This window comes from Capsicum annuum, chromosome 5, assembly GCF_002878395.1.
Source record: "Capsicum annuum cultivar UCD-10X-F1 chromosome 5, UCD10Xv1.1, whole genome shotgun sequence".
In the NCBI taxonomy this organism is placed as follows: Eukaryota; Viridiplantae; Streptophyta; class Magnoliopsida; order Solanales; family Solanaceae; genus Capsicum; species Capsicum annuum.
Window position 1 is genome coordinate 204,363,097 of NC_061115.1, and position 6,426 is coordinate 204,369,522.

A 6,426-nucleotide genomic window follows, 5' to 3' on the forward strand; every position below is an offset into this window, starting at 1 on the left:
GAGCTGCAAAGGTTTAAAGCAAAGCAGAAACATAATTTGTGAAATATGGTCTTTAAATAATCGCATCAGATTTTCCATGTAGGACGTGTGTCTAAATGTTGTTTCAAATTTTCCATGATAAATTTTCCTCTAAATCACCACAGGCAGCTAACACAGGCGCAGAGGAGTTTCTCCATAAATAGCCTAATAGTCAAGCTAAATGTCTGTACTGTTACATCTTAAATCATAAAGCAAGCATTTCAATGAAGAATTTTTACTGATCTGTACATTTACATACTAGTTTGTTACTCAGAGCACTGAAGAGGTATATTACCTAGACCAGATACTTAAATACAAAATCGGTGAAGAACGAATATATGGACTTGGTCAAATCTTTATAAGCACTATTTTACTCATCAAACCCAACCATTGTGAAAATGACAAAAAAAAAAATATATAAATAAATGTTGTATGACATACCGATGAGCTATTTTCTTCGCCGTCCTTTCTTTCTCCTTCATTTTGTTTTCCTCTTTCCATGTATGTTGCTTTCACTAGTCAAGCCAAACTAGTTTTTCCTTTCAAGTTGTCAAGATCTGATCATGTATAAGAAATACATAAACATTTATCACAAGAGAAGTAGAACACAAGAAATTAAAGAAACAATATACTGCAGATGTAGCTAGACATCTTCAACAACAACATACCCAGTATAATCCTATAGGTGGTGTCTGGGAGGGATAGAATGTACGTAGACCTTATCCCTATCTCGTGGTGGGAGATAGGTTGTTTCAGACCCTCGACTCAAGTAAAGCAGTTCAAATCAATTTAGAAGGAGAAAATAGAAGTAATATAATGTAGATATCGCAAACAGAAATAGCGGTATTGTTCTTTATGTTGGATGTTACATATGTTACTATAGTTAGATCTCTCTATACCAATCATCTTTTGTGAAAACATTTCACTATGGCCAAAAAAAACTTTTTGAAACTGTTTTAATTATATATATATTGCATAACTCCTATTTATGTTCTCTCTAACACAATTTAACTGTAGCAGCCCAATATTATTGAAACAAACGTCACCGTCATAGAGAGATTTGATTGAACTACTTATTAAAATTTAAGAGACAAAAATTTGAATCATATTTTCAACTTGGTGCAAGAATTAATTTCAAAATAAGAGAGGTTTGATACAATCTGCTACATAACGTGTATACTCACACTACTTCATAGCTGGAATAGCTCACAAGAGGAAGAAGAAGAAGAAGATCAAAGTGTTTATTGATGTAATAGTGAGTATTGGAAGTTACAGTACTCCTTAGCTTGGTAAGTATCTATTTATAGAGTTTGTACAAAGTATCTAGAAGCATCTAGAAGCTTCTCTACTTGTAGTGTCCTAGCTGGCAAGTTGTTATAACTAAATCTATATGATAAATATAAGTCTTAAGTCAAAGTTAATGAGTTCGGATGAACTCGTAAGCGGCGGATCAAAGGAGGAGCTAAATTGTTGTCTAAGGATTCGGCTCTGATCTCGTAGCTTTGGTTTAGACTTTATACTGTCTTAAAAATCTATCAATGTGTACAAACAATTAATTTACTACTTAGTTACTTTAATGGATTAGCATTTAAAATTCATAAGCTTCAAATCCCAATTCCTCCTCTAGCTGAATTCGCCCTACCTTCCTAACTCATTATTAAGCTCATTTCAACCTGCTTGAAGAGTCGGCCTTCAAGATTAAGAAATATATTGAAGAAATTATGGGAGAAGACAATATCTTGAGGTGAAGTGCAGATATCAAGTATTACGGGGACTTCATTTCAATTCCTGTCTTATAGTAGAATTTTCTTGATATCTTATGTATGCCTGTTTTTCATTACCATGAGATCTGATGTATTATCAGATTCTTATAAAGTGTTGCAGCTGTAATCTTTTGTTACAGCAAATCATGAAACTAACTAGCAAGTTCCAATGCCTAACTTGGAACTGGGGCTTAAAGATGGACACCTTAACTTGGTCTCAGCCAAATAAACACTCCAACTTACGATAGAATCATCTAAACACCTTTCAAAATTTATGTGTCACGTTGGGTGTCGACAAGACACAATATGAATGTGTTGAGATGTCTAGATGTGCGTTCTCAAAATTGAAGTATTTAATTGTTAGTTAAGTTGTCTATCTACATATTATTAGTGATAGTCAGTGAAAGCAAGTAGAGGGGTATTTGGAAAATGACAAATCCGCTCATGTGCCTCGATCGCTTTTAAATGTTGAATCCGCCTTTGTAACTCAATCGCTGCCCCCATTCTCATAGCCCCTATCCTATCCCGCTCCCATAGTATTCTTAACAACTTTAAGGGTCGTTTTGTATACGGAATGGAATAAGGACATCTAATGACATTATTTTATTCCACCTTTTATATGGGATAGTATCATTTTAGTGTAAATACTGGGATAGGATCTGGGAATTAGCTAATTCCTCGAACCAAACATGACAGAAATTTAATCTCAAATTTTATTTCAAAATTGTTATCCTTATCCGACGTATCAATCAACTCCATATGACCAATAAGAATTCCACTTAATCAGGCTTTAATTTTCACTTTCCGTGTAGTCTGATCTGTAAAGGTGTTAAAAAGGGTAGAAAACTTATGTCTTTTCCCTTTAATCAATGGACTATAAATAATTAATAAGGTACTCACACTACTATTTCTAATCTGATTTATAATTTTTAAATATCAAATCATATAAAGATTAAAGTAGTCCCTCTGTCCTGCACTATGAGTGGGACATTGCTTTCTATATAATCCAACTATGGATTATTAAAGTTGGTTTCTTGAATCAATTTTTTCATTCATAATCTTTTTGAGTAAGAAAAATACTTTTATTTTTCACCTTTTTAATGGCTTTATGTAGAGGGAGTCTGGATTAATGAAACCCGAAAATGGTGCTAAACAGCGGACGAAAAGCCAAAAATAAAAGAAATTAAGAGGTATCATTCAAGTTATGATGGGATAGATATGATGTCTTCCACCTTTGAGCATAGATCATCTAAGTGTTTTAGTCTTGAAAACGAAAAAAAAAACTAAAAATTACATATATACACAAACTAACTTTACGGTATTACAACACATCTCATATTAACAAACTAATTACATAAATCCAAAACTAATTACTAAAATCTCCTATTTTTTTTACTTTCTCTCTCATTCCTCTTATACATAAAAAAAAAAAAAATTCTTTATCATTACTTTATCTCTCTTTCCCATAATTAATTTCTTTTTTCTCCCATTAAACAATTCTTTACTTTCTCTCTCTTTTCCGTTTACTTTCTCTCTCTTTCTCATTTACTTTCTCTCTCTTTTCTATATGTGCTTCATTTTTTTCTTCCATTAAACAACTGATTGTTCCTCCATTATTGAATATTTTTTTTCACGCTCCAATTCAAGCAATCGTATACTTAGAGGTTACCAATTTGTAAGTTATCAAACATTTATTGAACTTATATACTGATTTTTTTCAATAATTTTTTGTTTTTTTTTCGATTTTACCAAATCACAATCTGGTTTGATTTTTGGTTGCATGTTTATTTTTTATAAAATTAATTGCTTTTGCAAATCTATTTCAGTGTGATAAAACTTTTTGAAACTGTTTTAATTATATATGTATATATTGCATAACTCCTATTTATGTTCTCTCTAACACAATTTAACTGTAGCAGCCCAATATTATTGAAACAAATGTCACCGTCATAGAGAGATTTGATCGAACAACTTATTAAAATTTAAGAGACAAAAATTTGAATCATATTTTCAATTTGGTGCAAGAATTAATTTCAAAATAAGAGAGGTTTGATACAATCTGCTACATAACGTGTATACTCACACTACTTCATAGCTGGAATAGCTCACAAGAGGGAGAAGAAGAAAAAGATCAAAGTGTTTATTGATGTAATACTGAGAATTGGAAGTTACAGTACTCCTTAGCTGAGTAAGTGTCTATTTATAGAGTTTGTACAAAGTATCTAGAAACATCTAGAAGCTTCTCAACTTGTAGTGTCCTAGTTGGCAAGTTGTTATAACTAACTAACTGCTCCTTGCAACTAACTCACTACAGCACTATTGGACAATGTAACAGACTTAAGCAATAAAGCAGTAACCATAGTCAGTTATCGGCTGCTTCCACTTCATCCATGTGTGTTGGTAATCTTTAACACTCCCCCTCGAGCTGAAGGGTGCAAAATGTTGAGTACACCAAGCTTGTTAAGAAGATATAAATATTTCTCATGACTTAAACTCTTGGTCAATATATCTGCCACTTGATGTTGTGTAGGCACATGAACTGTCTTGACTAATCTATCTTTGATCTTGTCCCTAATAAAATGACAATTAATCTCTATGTGTAATAAAATGACAATCAATCTCTATGTGTTTGGTTCTTTCATGAAATATAGGATTAGCTGCCAATTAAATAGCTGATTTGCTATCACTTAATATTGTGATAGGCTTGTGAATGAGAACACCTAGTTCTGAGAATAATCCTTCCAACCAAGTTATCTTTGCCACTGCTGAGGCCATGCTTCTATATTCAGCCTCAGCTGAACTTCTAGAAACTTTATGTTTCTTCTTAGATTTCCATGATACTAGTGAGCCTCCAAACTGTATCACATTCCCAGTGACAGACCTTCTAGTGTTGGGGCATACAGCCCAATCAGAATCACACCAGCAGGTTAGATCTGCATTTCCCTGTGACTTCATCCAAATACCTTGCCCTACCGACCCTTTCAGATATCTAACAACCTTGTATGCAGCCTCTAAGTGAGATCTTTTAAGTTGTTACATAAACTGACTCAAAGTCTGGACTGCATAGCAAATATCAGGTCTTGCAATTGTGGCATACATAAGTTTTCCAATCAGTCTCTGATAAACAGATGCATCTCTTAGAACCATATCATTAATGATTCCAGCAACTTCATCAACCTTCACAGAAGTCAGTTTAATGTTGGATTCTAATGGTGTGGGTGCAGGTTTTGCACCTGCAAGGCCAGTCTCTAAAATCAACTCAAGTAAGTACTTCCTTTGATTCATAATATTCCCCTGCTTTGATCTTAGCATTTTAATACCTAAGAAATATTTAAGCTTACCGAAGTCTTTCAGCTTAAATTGTTGATGCAGTATTGTCTTAGCTTTTTTGATCATACTCTCATTGTCACCAGTTATAAGCAAATCATCCATACAGACTAGAATGACCACCACTCCTCTTGCTTCTTTTAAGGTGAATAAAGAGTAGTCATATGTACTTTAAGTGAAACCAGCCTTCAACAAGGATGAATTGAGTTTGATATTCTATTGCCTTGATGCTTGTTTAAGCCCATATAATGATTTTAGTAACCTGTAAACCTTATGATGTCCTTCCTTCTGAAAACCTTCAGGTAGTTGTATGTATACTTCCTTATCTAGGTCACCTTGCAAAAAATCGTTATACACATCCATCTGGTACAAACACCATACCTTTGACACTTCTAGAGCAACAACACATCTGGAAGTTACCATTTTAGCAATAGGTGAAAAAGTACCACGATAGTCCAACCCCTCCTGCTGGTATCCTTTGGCTACTAGTCTAGCCTTGAATCTTTCAACATCTTCAATTGCCTTGTACTTGATTTTGTATACCCATTTTAAACCTATAACATTCTTACCTGGTGGTAAGTCCACCACTTCCCATGTATTATTATCTCCAAGAGCTTGTATTTCCAACTTCATGGCTTGAGTCCATCTTTCATCTCCAGCTGCTTCACTAAAGTTTTGTGGTTCCACCAGAGCAGAAAAGCTATCAACATAGCATTGATATACAAGTGAAATATTATCATAAGATAGATAATGAGAAATGGGGTATCTGGTACCCTTCCTTCTTCCTGCTGTAGTATAGTCCTTCAACCAAATAGGTTCTTTAGTTACTCATAGAGTTCTTCTAGGTGAAGATTGCATATCTCTTATCTCTGTAGTAACTGGTACATCATTGTTTGACTCTTGATGTGGTGGAACTTCAGCCAAGTGTTCAAGTTCTAAACCATCTTGTGGTGATCCATCTGTGTCTACAGAAGGACTGATTACATAATCTTCAGTTTCATCAGACTTTATCTCACTGTGGTAGTCATGAAGTTGTAGAAAGCCAGCTGCATTTTCCTTATTTTGCCTGTTGGCAAATGGAAACACATGCTCTTGGAATGTAACTTCTCTGCTAACAAACAATCTGTTAGTATCTAACTCCAGCAATAAATATCCTTTCTGTGAAGTAGAGTATGCTATCATCACTGCTGGTTTAGCTCTTTCTGCAAACTTATCACCTTTAGGTAATACTGAAGCATAGCACAGATAACCTACTACCTTTAAATGCACTAGTGAAGGGGTTCTAGAAAATAACAACTCATAAGGGCTTTTGTTACCA

The 6,426-nt window shown here is 34.0% G+C and overlaps 1 pseudogene; it reads right to left on the minus strand.

Moving 5' to 3' along the window:
• The window catches only part of LOC107871123, an 8,976-nt pseudogene extending 7,804 nt beyond the window's left edge, over positions 1–1,172 (minus strand).
• Between the last annotated feature and the right edge of the window lie 5,254 nt (positions 1,173–6,426).